Raw genomic sequence first — 17,074 nt, 5'->3', positions numbered from 1 at the left:
CAGCCAGTCAAGCTCTTGCTGCTCCTCACCGGCCATTGGCAGCGCATCTACAGCACCACAGACATCGGGGCTCCGGGCTTGCCCTGACGAACAGGGCTTCGATGTTTACCACCAGCTGCACCTGGACGCCCACTCCAAAAAAACCCCGAAAAATCATGAAGGTCGGAAGATTGCTCCCACACCGAAAGTGCCAGCCAGTCAAGCTCTTGCTGCTCCTCAGCGGCCATTGGCAGCGCATCTACAGCACCACAGACATCGGAGCTCCGGTCTTTCCCTGACGAACAGGGCTTCGACGTTTACCACCAGCTGCACCTCAGCGTCCCCTCCAAAAATACCCTGAAAAATCACGAACGTCGGACGATTGCTCCCACACCGAAAGTGCCAGCCAGTCAAGCTCTTGCTGCTCCTCCCCGGCCATTGGCAGCGCATCTACAGCACCACAGACATCGGGGCTCCGGGCTTTCCCTGACGAACAGGGCTTCGACGTTTACCACCACCTGCACCTGGGCGCCCATTGAAAAATACCCCGAAAAATCACGAACGTCGGACGATTGCACCCAGACCCAAATTGCCAGCCAATCAATCTCTTGCTGCTCCTCCCCGGCCATTGGCAGCGCATCGACAGCACCACAGACATCGGGGCTCCGGGCTTTCCCTGACGAACAGGGCTTCGACCTTTACCACCACCTGCACCTGGGCGCCCATTGGAAAAAAACCCAAGAAAAATCATGAGTGTTGGACGATTGCTCCCACACAAAATGTGCCAGCCAGTCAAGCTCCTGCTGCTCCTCCCCGGCCATTGGCAGCGCATCTACAGCACCACAGACATCAGGGCTCCGGGCTTTCCCTGACGAACAGGGCTTTGACGTTTACCACCAGCTGCACCTGGGCGCCCACTGAAAAAAACCCCGAAAAATCAGGAACGTCGGACGATTGCTCCCACACCGAAAGTGCCAGCCAGTCAAGCTCTTGCTGCTCCTCCCCGGCCATTGGCAGCGCATCTACAGCACCACAGACATCGGGGCTCCGGGCTTTCCCTGACGAACAGGGCTTCGACGTTTACCACCAGCTGCACCTGGGGGGCCCACTGAAAAAAACCCCGAAAAATCATGAACGTCGGACGATTGCTCCCACACAAAAAGTGCCAGCCAGTCAAGCTCTTGCTGCTCCTCACCGGCCATTGGCAGCGCAACTACAGCACCACAGACATCGGAGCTCCGGGCTTTCCCTGACGAACAGGGCTTCGACGTTTATTACCAGCTGCGCCTTGGCGCCCACTAAAAAAAAAACCAAAAAATCATGAACGTCGGACGATTGCTCCCACACCGAAAGTGCCAGCCAGTCAAGCTCTTGCTGCTCCTCACCGGCCATTGGCAGCGCATCTACAGCACCACAGACATCGGGGCTCTGGTCTTTCCGTGACGAACACGGCTTCGACGTTTACCACCAGCTGCACCTGGGCACCCACTCCAAAAAAACCCCGAAATATCACGAACGTCGGACGATTGCTACCACACCGAAAGTGCCAGCCAGTCAAGCTCTTGCTGCTCCTCCCCGGCCATTGGCAGTGCATCTACAGCACCACAGACATCGGGGCTCCGGGCTTTCCTTGATGAACAGGGCTTCGACGTTTACCACCAGCTGCACCTGGGGGGCCCACTTAAAAAAACCCCGAAAAATCATGAACGTTGGACGATTGCTTCCACACCGAAAGTGCCAGCCAGTCAAGCTCTTGCTGCTCCTCCCCGGCCATTGGCAGCGCATCTACAGCACCACAGACATCGGGGCTCAGAGCTCTCCCTGACGAACAGGGCTTCGACCTTTACCACCACCTGCACCTGGGCGCCCACTGAAAAATACCCCGAAAAATCACAAACGTCGGACGATTGCACCCACACCGAAATTGCCAGCAACTCAAGCTCTTTCGGCTCATCACCTGCCATTGGCAGCGCATTGACAGCACCACAGACATCGGGGCTCCGGTCTTTCCGTGACAAACAGGGCTTCAACGTTTACCACCAGCTGCGCCTGGGAGTCCACTCCAAAAAAACCCAAAAAATCATGAACGTCGGACGATTGCTCCCACACAAAAAGTGCCAGCCAGTCAAGCTCTTGCTGCTCCTCACCGGCCATTGGCAGCGCATCTACAGCACCACAGACATCGGGGCTCCGGGCTTTCCCTGACGAACAGGGCTTCGACGTTTATTACCAGCTGCGCCTTGGCGCCCACTAAAAAAAAACCAAAAAATCACGAACGTCGGACGATTGCTCCCACACTGAATGTGCCAGCCAGTCAAGCTCTTGCTGCTCCTCACCGGCCATTGGCAGCGCATCTACAGCACCACAGACATCGGGGCTCCGGTCTTTCCGTGACAAACAGGGCTTCGACGTTTACCACCAGCTGCACCTGGGCACCCACTCCAAAAAAACCCCGAAATATCACGAACGTCGGACGATTGCTCCCACACCGAAAGTGCCAGCCAGTCAAGCTCCTGCTGCTCCTCCCCAGCCATTGGCAGCGCATCTACAGCACCACAGACATCGGGGCTCCGGGCTTTCCCTGACGAACAGGGCTTCAACGTTTACCACCAGCTGCACCTGGGCGCCCACTGAAAAAAACCCAAAAAATCACGAATGTCGGACGATTGCTCCCACACCGAAAGTGCTAGCAACTCAAGCTCTTGCTGCTCCTCACCGGCCATTGGCAGCACATCTACAGCACCACAGACATCGGGGCTCCGGGCTTTCCCTGACGAACAGGGCTTCGACGTTTACCACCAGCTGCACCTGGGGGGCCCACTGAAAAAAACCCCGAAAAATCATGAACGTCGGACGATTGCTCCCACACAAAAAGTGACAGCCAGTCAAGCTCTTGCTGCTCCTCCCCGGCCACTGGCAGCGCATCTACAGCACCACAGACATTGAATCTCCAGGCTTTCCCTGACGAACAGGGCTTCGACGTTTACCACGACCTGCACCTGGGCGCCATTGGAAAAAAACCTTGAAAAATCACGAACGTTGGACGATTGCTCCCACACCAAAAGTGCCAGCAAACCAAGCTCTTGCTGCTCCTCCCTGGCCATTGGCAGCGCATCTACAGCACCAGAGACATCGGGGCTCCGGGCTTTCCCTGACGAACAGGGCTTCGACGTTTACCACCAGCTGCACCTGGGCGCCCATTGGAAAAAAACCCAAGAAAAATCACGAACGTTGGACGATTGCTCCCACACCGAAAGTGCTAGCAACTCAAGCTCTTGCTGCTCCTCACCGGCCATTGGCAGCGCATCTACAGCACCAGAGACATCGGGGCTCCGGGCATTCCCTGACCAACAGGGCTTCGACGTTTACCACCAGCTGCACCTGGGCGCCCACTCCAAAAAAACCCCGAAAAATCACGAACGTCGGACGATTACTCCCACACCGAAACTGCCAGCCAGTCAAGCTCTTGCTGCTCTTCTCCGGCCATTGGCAGCGCATCTACAGCACCACAGACATCGGGGCTCCGGGCTTTCCCTGACAAACAGGGCTTCGACGTTTACCACCAGCTGCGCCTGGGCGCCCACTGAAAAAAAACCCGAAAAATCACGAACGTCGGACGATTGCTCCCACACCGAAAGTACCAGCAACTCAAGCTCTTGCTGCTCCTCACCGGCCATTGGCAGTGCATCTACAGCACCACAGACATTGGGGCTCCGGGCTTTCCCTGACGAACAGGGCTTCGACGTTTACCACCAGCTGCACCTGGGCGCCCACTGAAAAAAACCCCGAAAAATCACGAACGTTGGACGATTGCTCCCACACCGAAAGTGCCAGCCAGTCAAGCTCTTGCTGCTCCTCACCGGCCATTGGCAGCGCATCTACAGCACCACAGACATCCGGGCTCCGGGCTTTCCCTGACGAACAGTGCTTCGACATTTACCACCAGCTGCACCTGGGCGCCCACTCCAAAAAAACCCCGAAAAATCACGAACATCGGACGATTGCTCCCACACCGAAAGTGCCAGCCAGTCAAGCTCTTGGTGCTGCTCCCCGGCCACAGGCAGCGAATCTACAGCACCACAGACATCGGGGCTCCGGGCTTTCCCTGACGAACAGGGCTTTGACGTTTACCACCAGCTGCACCTGGGCGCCCACTGAAAAAAACCCCAAAAAATCAGGAACGTCGGACGATTGCACCCACACCGAAAGTGCCAGCCAGTCAAGCTCCTGCTGCTCATCACCGGCCATTGGCAGCGCATCTACAGCACCACAGACATCGGGGCTCCGGTCTTTCCGTGACGAACAGGGCTTCGACGTTTACCACCAGCTGCACCTGGGCGCCCACTGAAAAAAACCCCAAAAAATCACGAACGTCGGACGATTGCTCCCACACCAAAAGTGCCAGCCAGTCAAGGTCTTGCTGCTCCTCACCGGCCATTGGCAGCGCATCTACAGCACCACAGACATCGGGGCTCCGGGCTTTCCCTGACGAAGAGGGCTTCGACATTTACCACCAGCTGCACCTGGGCGCCCACTCCAAAAAAACCCCGAAAAATCACGAACGTCGGACTATTGCTCCCACACCAAAAGTGCCAGCCAGTCAAGCTCTTGCTGCTCCTCCCCGGCCACTGGCAGCGCATCTACAGCACCACAGACATTGAATCTCCAGGCTTTCCCTGACGAACAGGGCTTCGACGTTTACCACGACCTGCACCTGGGCGCCATTGGAAAAAAACCCCGAAAAATCACGAACGTCGGACGATTGCTCCCACACCAAAAGTGCCAGCAAACCAAGCTCTTGCTGCTCCTCCCCGGCCATTGGCAGCGCATCTACAGCACCATAGACATCGGGGCTCCGGGCTTTCCCTGACGAACAGGGCTTCGACGTTTACCACCAGCTGCACCTGGGCGTCCACTAAAAAAAAAACCTGAGAATTTACGAACGTCGGACGATTGGTCCCACACCGAACGTGCCATCAACTCAAGCTCTTGCTGCTCCTCACCGGCCACTGGCAGCGCAGCTACAGCACCACAGACATGGGGGCTCCGGGCTTTCCCTGACGAACAGGGCTTCGACGTTTACCACCAGCTGCACCTGGGCGCCCACTCCAAAAAAAACCCGAAAAATCACGAACGTCGGACGATTGCTCCCACACAAAAAGTGCCAGCCAGTCAAGCTTTTGCTGCTCCTCACCGGCCATTGGCAGCGCATCTACAGCACCACAGACATCGGGGCTCCGGGCTTTCCCTGACGAACAGGGCTTCGACGTTTACCACCAGCTGCGCCTGGGAGTCCACTCCAAAAAAACCCAAAAAATCATGAACGTCGGATGATTGCTCCCACACCGAAAGTGCCAGCAACTCAAGCTCTTGCTGCTCCTCACCGGCCATTGGCAGCGCATCTACAGCACCACAGACATCGGGGCTCCGGGCTTGCCCTGACGAACAGCGCTTCGATGTTTACCACCAGCTGCACCTGGGCGCCCACTCCAAAAAAACCCCGAAAAATCATGAACGTCGGACGATTGCTCCCACACAAAAAGTGCCAGCCAGTCAAGCTCTTGCTGCTCCTCACCGGCCATTGGCAGCGCAACTACAGCACCACAGACATCGGAGCTCCGGGCTTTCCCTGACGAACAGGGCTTCAACGTTTATTACCAGGTGCGCCTTGGCGCCCACTAAAAAAAAAACCAAAAAATCACGAACGTCGGACGATTGCTCCCACACAAGAAGTGCCAGCCAGTCAAGCTCTTGCTGCTCCTCCCCGGCCATTGGCAGCGCATCTACAGCACCACAGACATCGGGGCTCCGGTCTTTCCGTGACGAACACGGCTTCGACGTTTACCACCAGCTGCACCTGGGCACCCACTCCAAAAAAACCCCGAAAAATCATGAACGTCGGACGATTGCTTCCACACCGAAAGTGCCAGCCAGTCAAGCTCTTGCTGCTCCTCCCCGGCCATTGGCAGCGCATCTACAGCACCACAGACATCGGGGCTCCGAGCTCTCCCTGACGAACAGGGCTTCGACCTTTACCACCACCTGCACCTGGGCGCCCACTGAAAAAAACCCAAAAAATCACGAACGTCGGACGATTGCTCCCACACCGAAATGTGCCAGCCAGTCAAGCTCTTGCTGCTCCTCACCGTCCATTGGCAGCGCAGCTACAGCACCACAGACATCGGGGCTCCGGGCTTTCCCTGACGAACAGGGCTTCGACGTTTACCACCACCTGCACCTGGGCGCCCATTGGAAAAAAACCCAAGAAAAATCACGAACGTTGGACGATTGCTCCCACACCGAAAGTGCTAGCAACTCAAGCTCTTGCTGCTCCTCACCGGCCCATGGCAGCACATCTACAGCACCACAGACATCGGGGCTCCGGGCTTTCCCTGACGAACAGGGCTTCGACGTTTACCACCAGCTGCACCTGGGGGGCCCACTGAAAAAAACCCCGAAAAATCATGAACGTCGGACGATTGCTCCCACACCGAAAGTGCCAGCCAGTCAAGCTCTTGCTGCTCCTCCCCGGCCATTGGCAGCGCATCTACAGCACCACAGACATCGGGGCTCCGGGCTTTCCCTGACGAACAGGGCTTCGACGTTTACCACCAGCTGCGCCTGGGAGTCCACTCCAAAAAAACCCGAAAAATCACGAACGTCGGACGATTGCTCCCACACCGAAAGTGCCAGCCAGTCAAGCTCTTGCTGCTCCTCACCGGCCATTGGCAGCGCATCTACAGAACCAGAGACATCGGGGCTCAGGGCTTTCCCTGACTAACAGGGCTTCGACGTTTACCACCACCTGCACCTGGGCGCCCACTGAAAAAAACCCCGAAAAATAACGAACGTTGGACGATTGCTCCCACACCGAAAGTGCCAGCTAGTCATGCTCTTGCTGCTCCTCACCGGCTATTGGCAGCGCATCTACAGCACCACAGACATCCGCGCTCCGGGCTTTCCCTGACGAACAGTGCTTCGACATTTACCACCAGCTGCACCTGGGCGCCCACTCCAAAAAAACCCCGAAAAATCATGAACGTCAGACGATTGCTCCCACACCAGAATTGCCAGCCAGTCAAGCTCTTGGTGCTGCTCCCCGGCCATTGGCAGCGAATCTACAGCACCACAGACATCGGGGCTCCACGCTTTCCCTGGCAAACAGGGCTTCGAAGTTTACCACCAGCTGCACCTGGGCGCCCACTGAAAAAAACCCCAAAAAATCAGGAACGTCGGACGATTGCAGCCACAGCGAAAGTGCCAGCCAGTCAAGCTCTTGCTGCTCCTCCCCGGCCATTGGCAGCGCATCTACAGCACCACAGACATCGGGGCTCCAGGCTTTCCCTGACGAACAGGGCTTCGACGTTTACCACCAGCTGCGCCTGGGAGTCCACTCCAAAAAAACCCGAAAAATCACGAACGTTGGACGATTGCTCCCACACCGTAAGTGCCAGCCAGTCAAGCTCTTGCTGCTCCTCACCGGCCATTGGCAGCGCATCTACAGCACCACAGACATCCGGGCTCCGGGCTTTCCCTGACGAACAGGGCTTCGACGTTTACCACCAGCTGCACCTGGGCGCCCACTGAAAAAAACCCCAAAAAATCAGGAACGTCGGACGATTGCACCCACACCGAAAGTGCCAGCCAGTCAATCTCTTGCTGCTCATCACCGGCCATTGGCAGCGCATCTACAGCACCACAGACATCGGGGCTCCGGGCTTTCCCTGACGAACAGGGCTTCGACCTTTACCACCAGCTGCGCCTGGGCTGCCCACTAAAAAAAACCCAAAAAATCACAAACGTCGGACAATTGCTCCCACACCGAAAGTGCCAGCCAGTCAAGCTCTTGCTGCTCTTCACCGGCCATTGGCAGCGCATCTACAGCACCACAGACATCGGGGCTCCGGGCTTTCCCTGACGAACAGGGATTTGAGGTTTACCACCAGCTGCACCTGGGCGCCCACTCCAAAAAAACCCGAAAATCACGAACGTCGGATGATTGCTCCCACACAAAAAGTGACAGCCAGTCAAGCTCTTGCTGCTCCTCCCCGGCCACTGGCAGCGCATCTACAGCACCACAGACATTGAATCTCCAGGCTTTCCCTGACGAACAGGGCTTCGACGTTTACCACGACCTGCACCTGGGCGCCATTGGAAAAAAACCTTGAAAAATCACGAACGTTGGACGATTGCTCCCACACCAAATGTGCCAGCAAACCAAGCTCTTGCTTCTCCTCCCCGGCCATTGGCAGCGCATCTACAGCACCATAGACATCGGGGCTCCGGGCTTTCCCTGACGAACAGGGCTTCGACGTTTACCACCAGCTGCACCTGGGCGTCCACTAAAAAAAAAACCTGAGAATTTACGAACGTCGGACGATTGGTCCCACACCGAACGTGCCATCAACTCAAGCTCTTGCTGCTCCTCACCGGCCACTGGCAGCGCAGCTACAGCACCACAGACATGGGGGCTCCGGGCTTTCCCTGACGAACAGGGCTTCGACGTTTACCACCAGCTGCACCTGGGGGGCCCACTTAAAAAAACCCCGAAAAATCATGAACGTTGGACGATTGCTTCCACACCGAAAGTGCCAGCCAGTCAAGCTCTTGCTGCTCCTCACCGGCCACTGGCAGCGCATCTACAGCACCACAGACATCGGGGCTCCGAGCTCTCCCTGACGAACAGGGCTTCGACGTTTACCACCAGCTGCACCTGGGCGCCCACTGAAAAAAACCCAAAAAATCACGAACGTCGGACGATTGCTCCCACACCGAAAGTGCCAGCCAGTCAAGCTCTTGCTGCTCCTCACCGGCCATTGGCAGCGCAGCTACAGCACCACAGACATCGGGGCTCCGGGCTTTCCCTGACGAACAGGGCTTCGACGTTTACCACCAGCTGCACCTGGGCGCCCATTGGAAAAAAACCCAAGAAAAATCACGAACGTTGGACGATTGCTCCCACACCGAAAGTGCTAGCAACTCAAGCTCTTGCTGCTCCTCACCGGCCATTGGCAGCACATCTACAGCACCACAGACATCGGGGCTCCGGGCTTTCCCTGACGAACAGGGCTTCGACGTTTACCACCAGCTGCACCTGGGGGGCCCACTGAAAAAAACCCCGAAAAATCATGAACGTCGGACGATTGCTCCCACAGTGAAAGTGCCAGCCAGTCAAGCTCTTGCTGCTCATCACCGGCCATTGGCAGCGCATCTACAGCACCAGAGACATCGGGGCTCCGGGCTTTCCCTGACGAACAGGGCTTCGACGTTTACCACCAGCTGTACCTGGGCGCCCATTGGAAAAAACCCAAGAAAAATCACGAACGTTGGACGATTGCTCCCACACCGAAAGTGCTAGCAACTCAAGCTCTTGCTGCTCCTCACCGGCCATTGGCAGCGCATCTACAGCACCAGAGACATCGGGGCTCCGGGCTTTCCCTGACGAACAGGGCTTCAACGTTTACCACCAACTGCACCTGGGGGGCCCACTTAAAAAAACCCCGAAAAATCGTGAACGTCAAACGATTGCTCCCACACCGAAAGTGCCAGCCAGTCAAGCTCTTGCTGCTCCTCCCCGGCCATTGGCAGCGCATCTACAGCACCACAGACATCGGGGCTCCGGGCTTTCCCTGACGAACAGGGCTTCGACGTTTACCACCAGCTGCGCCTGGGAGTCCACTCCAAAAAAACCAGAAAAATCACGAACGTCGGACGATTGCTCCCACACCGAAAGTGCCAGCCAGTCAAGCTCTTGCTGCTCCTCACCGGCCATTGGCAGCGCATCTACAGCACCAGAGACATCAGGGCTCAGGGCTTTCCCTGACTAACAGGGCTTCGACGTTTACCACCACCTGCACCTGGGCGCCCACTGAAAAAAACCCCGAAAAATCATGAACGTCGGACGATTGCTCCCACACCGAAAGTGCCAGCCAGTCAAGCTCTTGGTGCTGCTCCCCGGCCATTGGCAGCGAATCTACAGCACCACAGACATCGGGGCTCCGGGCTTTCCCTGGCGAACAGGGCTTCGAAGTTTACCACCAGCTGCACCTGGGCGCCCACTGAAAAAAACCCCAAAAAATCACGAACGTCGGACGATTGCACCCACACCGAAAGTGCCAGCCAGTCAAGCTCTTGCTGCTCATCACCGGCCATTGGCAGCGCATCTACAGCACCACAGACATTGGGGCTCCGGTCTTTCCGTGACGAACAGGGCTTCGACGTTTACCACCAGCTGCACCTGGGCGCCCACTCCAAAAAAACCCCGAAATATCACGAACGTCGGACGATTGCTACCACACCGAAAGTGCCAGCCAGTCAAGCTCCTGCTGCTCCTCCCCGGCCATTGGCAGCGCATCTACAGCACCACAGACATCGGGGCTCCGGGCTTTCCCTGACGAACAGGGCTTCGACGTTTACCACCAGCTGCACCTGGGCGCCCACTGAAAAAAACCCAAAAAATCACGAACGTCGGACGATTGCTCCCACACCGAAAGTGCCAGCCAGTCAAGCTCTTGCTGCTCCTCCCTGGCCATTGGCAGTGCATCTACAGCACCAGAGACATCGGGGCTCCGGGCTTTCCCTGACGAACAGGGCTTCGACTTTTACCACCAGCTGCACCTGGGCGCCCATTGGAAAAAAACCCAAGAAAAATCACGAACGTTGGACGATTGCTCCCACACCGAAAGTGCTAGCAACTCAAGCTCTTGCTGCTCCTCACCGGCCATTGGCAGCGCATCTACAGCACCAGAGACATCGGGGCTCCGGGCATTCCCTGACCAACAGGGCTTCGACGTTTACCACCACCTGCACCTGGGCGCCCACTCCAAAAAAACCCCGAAATATCACGAACGTCGGACGATTATTCCCACACCGAAACTGCCAGCCAGTAAAGCTCTTGCTGCTCTTCTCCGGCCATTGGCAGCGCATCTACAGCACCACAGACATCGGGGCTCCGGGCTTTCCCTGACAAACAGGGCTTCGACGTTTACCACCAGCTGCACCTGGGCGCCCACTCCAAAAAAACCCGAAAAATCACGAACGTCGGACGATTGCTCCCACACCGAAAGTACCAGCCAGTCAAGCTCTTGCTGCTCCTCACCGGCCATTGGCAGCGCATCTACAGCACCACAGACATCCGGGCTCCGGGCTTTCCCTGACGAACAGTGCTACGACATTTACGACCAGCTGCACCTGGGCGCCCACTCCAAAAAAACCCCGAAAAATCATGAACGTCGGACGATTGCTCCCACACCGAAAGTGCCAGCCAGTCAAGCTCTTGGTGCTGCTCCCCGGCCATAGGCAGCGAATCTACAGCACCACAGACATCGGGGCTCCGGGCTTTCCCTGACGAACAGGGCTTCGACGTTTACCACCAGCTGCACCTGGGCGCCCACTGAAAAAAACCCCAAAAAATCAGGAACGTCGGGCGATTGCACCCACACCGAAAGTGCCAGCCAGTCAAGCTCTTGCTGCTCATCACCGGCCATTGGCAGCGCATCTACAGCACCACAGACATCGGGGCTCCGGGCTTTCCGTGACGAACAGGGCTTCGACGTTTACCACCAGCTGCACCTGGGCGCCCACTGAAAAAAACCCCAAAAAATCACGAACGTCGGACGATTGCTCCCACACCAAAAGTGCCAGCCAGTCAAGGTCTTGCTGCTCCTCACCGGCCATTGGCAGCGCATCTACAGCACCACAGACATCGGGGCTCCGGGCTTTCCCTGACGAACAGGGCTTCGACCTTTACCACCAGCTGCACCTGGGCTGCCCACTAAAAAAAACCCAAAAAATCACAAACGTCGGACAATTGCTCCCACACCGAAAGTGCCAGCCAGTCAAGCTCTTGCTGCTCTTCACCGGCCATTGGCAGCGCATCTACAGCACCACAGACATCGGGGCTCCGGGCTTTCCCTGACGAAGAGGGCTTCGACATTTACCACCAGCTGCACCTGGGCGCCCACTCCAAAAAAACCCCGAAAAATCATGAACGTCGGACTATTGCTCCCACACCGAAAGTGCCAGCCAGTCAAGCTCTTGCTGCTCCTCCCCGGCCATTGGCAGCGCATCTACAGCACCGCAGACATCGGGGCTCCGGGCTTTCCCTGACGAACAGGGATTTGAGGTTTACCACCAGCTGCACCTGGGCGCCCACTCCAAATAAACCCGAAAATAACGAACGTCGGATGATTGCTCCCACACAAAAAGTGACAGCCAGTCAAGCTCTTGCTGCTCCTCCCCGGCCACTGGCAGCGCATCTACAGCACCACAGACATTGAATCTCCAGGCTTTCCCTGACGAACAGGGCTTCGACGTTTACCACGACCTGCACCTGGGCGCCATTGGAAAAAAACCCCGAAAAATCACGAACGTCGGACGATTGCTCCCACACCAAAAGTGCCAGCAAACCAAGCTCTTGCTGCTCCTCCCCGGCCATTGGCAGCGCATCTACAGCACCATAGACATCGGGGCTCCGGGCTTTCCCTGACAAACAGGGCTTCGACGTTTACCACCATCTGCACCTGGGCGTCCACTAAAAAAAAAACCTGAGAATTTACGAACGTCGGACGATTGGTCCCACACCGAACGTGCCATCAACTCAAGCTCTTGCTGCTCCTCACCGGCCACTGGCAGCGCAGCTACAGCACCACAGACATGGGGGCTCCGGGCTTTCCCTGACGAACAGGGCTTCGACGTTTACCACCAGCTGCACCTGGGCGCCCACTCCAAAAAAACCCCGAAAAATCACGAACGTCGGACGATTGCTCCCACACAAAAAGTGCCAGCCAGTCAAGCTTTTGCTGCTCCTCACCGGCCATTGGCAGCGCATCTACAGCACCACAGACATCGGGGCTCCGGGCTTTCCCTGACGAACAGGGCTTCGACGTTTATTACCAGCTGCGCCTTGGCGCCCACTAAAAAAAAACCCAAAAAATCACGAACGTTGGACGATTGCTCCCACACCGAAAGTGCCAGCCAGTCAAGCTCCTGCTGCTCCTCCCCGGCCATTGGCAGCGCATCTACAGCACCACAGACATCGGGGCTCCGGGCTTTCCCTGACGAACAGGGCTTCGACGTTTACCACCACCTGCACCTGGGCGCCCACTGAAAAATACCCCGAAAAATCACAAACGTCGGACGATTGCACCCACACCGAAATTGCCAGCAACTCAAGCTCTTTCGGCTCATCACCTGCCATTGGCAGCGCATCGACAGCACCACAGACATCGGGGCTCCGGGCTTTCCCTGACGAACAGGGCTTCGACGTTTACCACCAGCTGCGCCTGGGAGTCCACTCCAAAAAAACCCAAAAAATCATGAACGTCGGACGATTGCTCCCACACCGAAAGTGCCAGCAACTCAAGCTCTTGCTGCTCCTCACCGGCCATTGGCAGCGCATCTACAGCACCACAGACATCGGGGCTCCGGGCTTGCCCTGACGAACAGGGCTTCGACGTTTACCACCAGCTGCACCTGGGCGCCCACTCCAAAAAAACCCCGAAAAATCATGAACGTCGGACGATTGCTCCCACACAAAAAGTGCCAGCCAGTCAAGCTCTTGCTGGTCCTCACCGGCCATTGGCAGCGCAACTACAGCACCACAGACATCGGGGCTCCGGGCTTTCCCTGACGAACAGGGCTTCGACGTTTATTACCAGCTGCGCCTTGGCGCCCACTAAAAAAAAAACCAAAAAATCACGAACGTCGGACGATTGCTCCCACACCGGAAGTGCCAGCCAGTCAAGCTCTTGCTGCTCCTCACCGGCCATTGGCAGCGCATCTACAGCACCACAGACATCGGGGCTCTGTTCTTTCCGTGACGAACAGGGCTTCGACGTTTACCACCAGCTGCACCTGGGCGCCCACTCCAAAAAACCCCGAAATATCACGAACGTCGGACGATTGCTACCACACCGAAAGTGCCAGCCAGTCAAGCTCTTGCTGCTCCTCCCCGGCCATTGGCAGTGCATCTACAGCACCACAGACATCGGGGCTCCGGGCTTTCCCTGACAAACAGGGCTTCGACGTTTACCACCAGCTGCACCTGGGCGCCCACTCCAAAAAAACCCAAGAAAAATCACGAACGTTGGACGATTGCTCCCACACCGAAAGAGCCAGCAACTCAAGCTCTTGCTACTCTTCACCGGCCATTGGCAGCGCATCTACAGCACCACAGACATCGGGGCTCCGGGCTTTCCCTGTCGAACAGGGCTTCGACGTTTACGACCAGCTGCACCTGGGGGGCCCACTGAAAAAACCCCGAAAAATCATGAACGTCAGACGATTGCTCCCACACCGAAAGTGCCTGCCAGTCAAGCTCTTGCTGCTCCTCCCCGGCAATTGGCAGCGCATCTACAGCACCACAGACATCAGGGCTCCGGGCTTTCCCTGACGAACAGGGCTTCGACGTTTACCACCACCTGCACCTGGACGCCCATTGGAAAAAAACCCAAGAAAAATCACGAATGTCGGACGACTGCTCCCACACCGAAAGTGCCAGCCAGTCAAGCTCTTGCTGCTCCTCCCCGGCCATTGGCAGCGCATCTACAGCACCACAGACATCGGGGCTCCGGGCTTTCCCTGACGAACAGGGCTTCGACGTTTACCACCCGCTACACCTGGGTGCCCACTCCAAAAAAACCCCGAAAAATCATGAACGTCGGACGATTGCTCCCACACCGAAAGTGCCAGCCAGTCAAGCTCTTGCTGCTGCTCCCCGGCCATTGGCAGCGCATCTACAGCACCACAGACATCGGGGCTCCGGGCTTTTCCTGACGAACAGGGCTTCGACGTTTACCACCCGCTACACCTGGGTGCCCACTCCAAAAAAACCCCGAAAAATCACGAACATCGGACGATTGCTCCCACACCGAAGGTGCCAGCCAGTCAAGCTCTTGCTGCTGCTCCCCGGCCATTGGCAGCGCATCTACAACACCACAGACATCGGGGCTCCGGGCTTTCCGAGACGAACAGGGCGTCGACGTTTACCACCATCTGCACCTGGTCGCCCACGCCAAAAAAACACGAAATATCACGAACGTCGGACGATTGCTCCCACACAAAACGTGCCAGCCAGTCAAGCTCCTGCTGCTCCTCACCAGCCACTGGCAGTGCAACCACAGCAGGACAGACATCGGGGCTCCGGGCTTTCCCTGACGAACAGGGCTTCGACGTTTACCACCAGCTGCACCTGGGCGCCCATTGGAAAAAAACCCAAGAAAAATCACGAACGTTGGACGACTGCTCCCACACCGAAAGTGCCAGCCAGTCAAGCTCTTGCTGCTCCTCCCCGGCCGTTGGCAGCGCATCTACAGCACCACAGACATCGGGGCTCCGGGCTTTCCCTGACGAACAGGGCTTCGACGTTTACCACCAGCTGCACCTGGGCGCCCACTCCAAAAAAACCCAAAAAGTCACGAATGTCGGACGATTGCTCCCACACCGAAAGTGCCAGCCAGTCAAGCTCTTGCTGCTCCTCCCCGGCCATTGGCAGCGCATCTACAGCACCACAGACATCGGGGCTCCGGGCTTTCCCTGACGAACAGGGCTTCGACGTTTACCACCACCTGCACCTGGGCACCCATTGGAAAAAAACACAAGAAAAATCACGAATGTCGGACGATTGCTCCCACACCGAAAGTGCCAGCCAGTCAAGCTCTTGCTGCTCCTCACCGGCCATTGGCAGCCCATCTACAGCACCACAGACATCGGGGCTCCGGGCTTTCCCTGACGAACACGGCTTCGACGTTTACCACCAGCTGCACCTGGGCGCCCACTCCAAAAAAACCCCGAAAAATCACGAAGATCGGACGATTGCTCCCACACCGTAAGTGCCAGCCAGTCAAGCTCTTGCTGCTGCTCCCCGGCCATTGGCAGTGCATCTACAGCACCACAGACATCGGGGCTCCGGGCTTTCCCTGACAAACAGGGCTTCGACGTTTACCACCAGCTGCACCTGGGCGCCCACTCCAAAAAAACCCGAAAAATCACGAATGTCGGACGATTGCTCCCACACCGAAAGTGCCAGCCAGTCAAGCTCTTGCTGCTCCTCACCGGCCATTGGCAGCGCATCTACAGCACCACAGACATCGGGGCTCCGGGCTTTCCCTGACGAACAGGGCTTCGACGTTTACCACCACCTTCACCTGGGCGCCCATTGGAAAAAAAACCCCGAAAAATCACGAACGTTGGATGATTGCTCCCACACCGAAAGTGCCAGCAAATCAAGCTCCTGCTGCTCCTCCCCGGCCGTTGGCAGCGCATCTACAGCACCACAGACATCGGGGCTCCGGGCTTCCCCTGACGAACAGGGCTTCGACGTTTACCACCAGCTGCACCTGGGCGCCCACTCCAAAAAAACCCCGAAAAATCACGAACGTCGGACGATTGCTCCCACACCGTAAGTGCCAGCCAGTCAAGCTCTTGCTGCTGCTCCCCGGCCATTGGCAGTGCATCTACAGCACCACAGACATCGGGGCTCCGGGCTTTACCTGACGAACAGGGCTTCTACGTTTACCACCACCTGCACCCGGGCGCCCATTGGAAAAAAACCCAAGAAAAATCACGAACGTTGGACGATTGCTCCCACACCGAAAGAGCCAGCAAGTCAAGCTCTTGCTACTCCTCACCGGCCATTGGCAGCGCATCTACAGCACCACAGACATCGGGGCTCCGGGCTTTCCCTGACGAACAGGGCTTCGACGTTTACCACCAGCTGCACCTGGGGGGCCCACTGAAAAAACCCCGAAAAATCATGAACGTCAGACGATTGCTCCCACACCGAAAGTGCCTGCCAGTCAAGCTCTTGCTGCTCCTCCCCGGCAATTGGCAGCGCATCTACAGCACCACAGACATCGGGGCTCCGGGCTTTCCGAGACGAACAGGGCGTCGACGTTTACCACGAGCTGCACCTGGGCGCCCATTGGAAAAAAACCCAAGAAAAATCACGAACGTTGGACGATTGCTCCCACACCGAAAGTGCCAGCCAGTCAAGCTCTTGCTGCTCATCACCGGCCATTGGCAGCGCATCTACAGCACCACAGACATCGGGGCTCCGGTCTTTCCCTGACGAACAGGGCTTTGACGTTTACCACCA

Source organism: Chlamydotis macqueenii, chromosome W (genome assembly GCF_036417535.1).
Source record: "Chlamydotis macqueenii isolate bChlMac1 chromosome W, bChlMac1.mat, whole genome shotgun sequence".
Lineage (NCBI taxonomy): Eukaryota > Metazoa > Chordata > Aves > Otidiformes > Otididae > Chlamydotis > Chlamydotis macqueenii.
The sequence above is the reverse complement of the archived record's forward strand: the minus strand, read 5'-3'. Positions refer to the sequence as shown.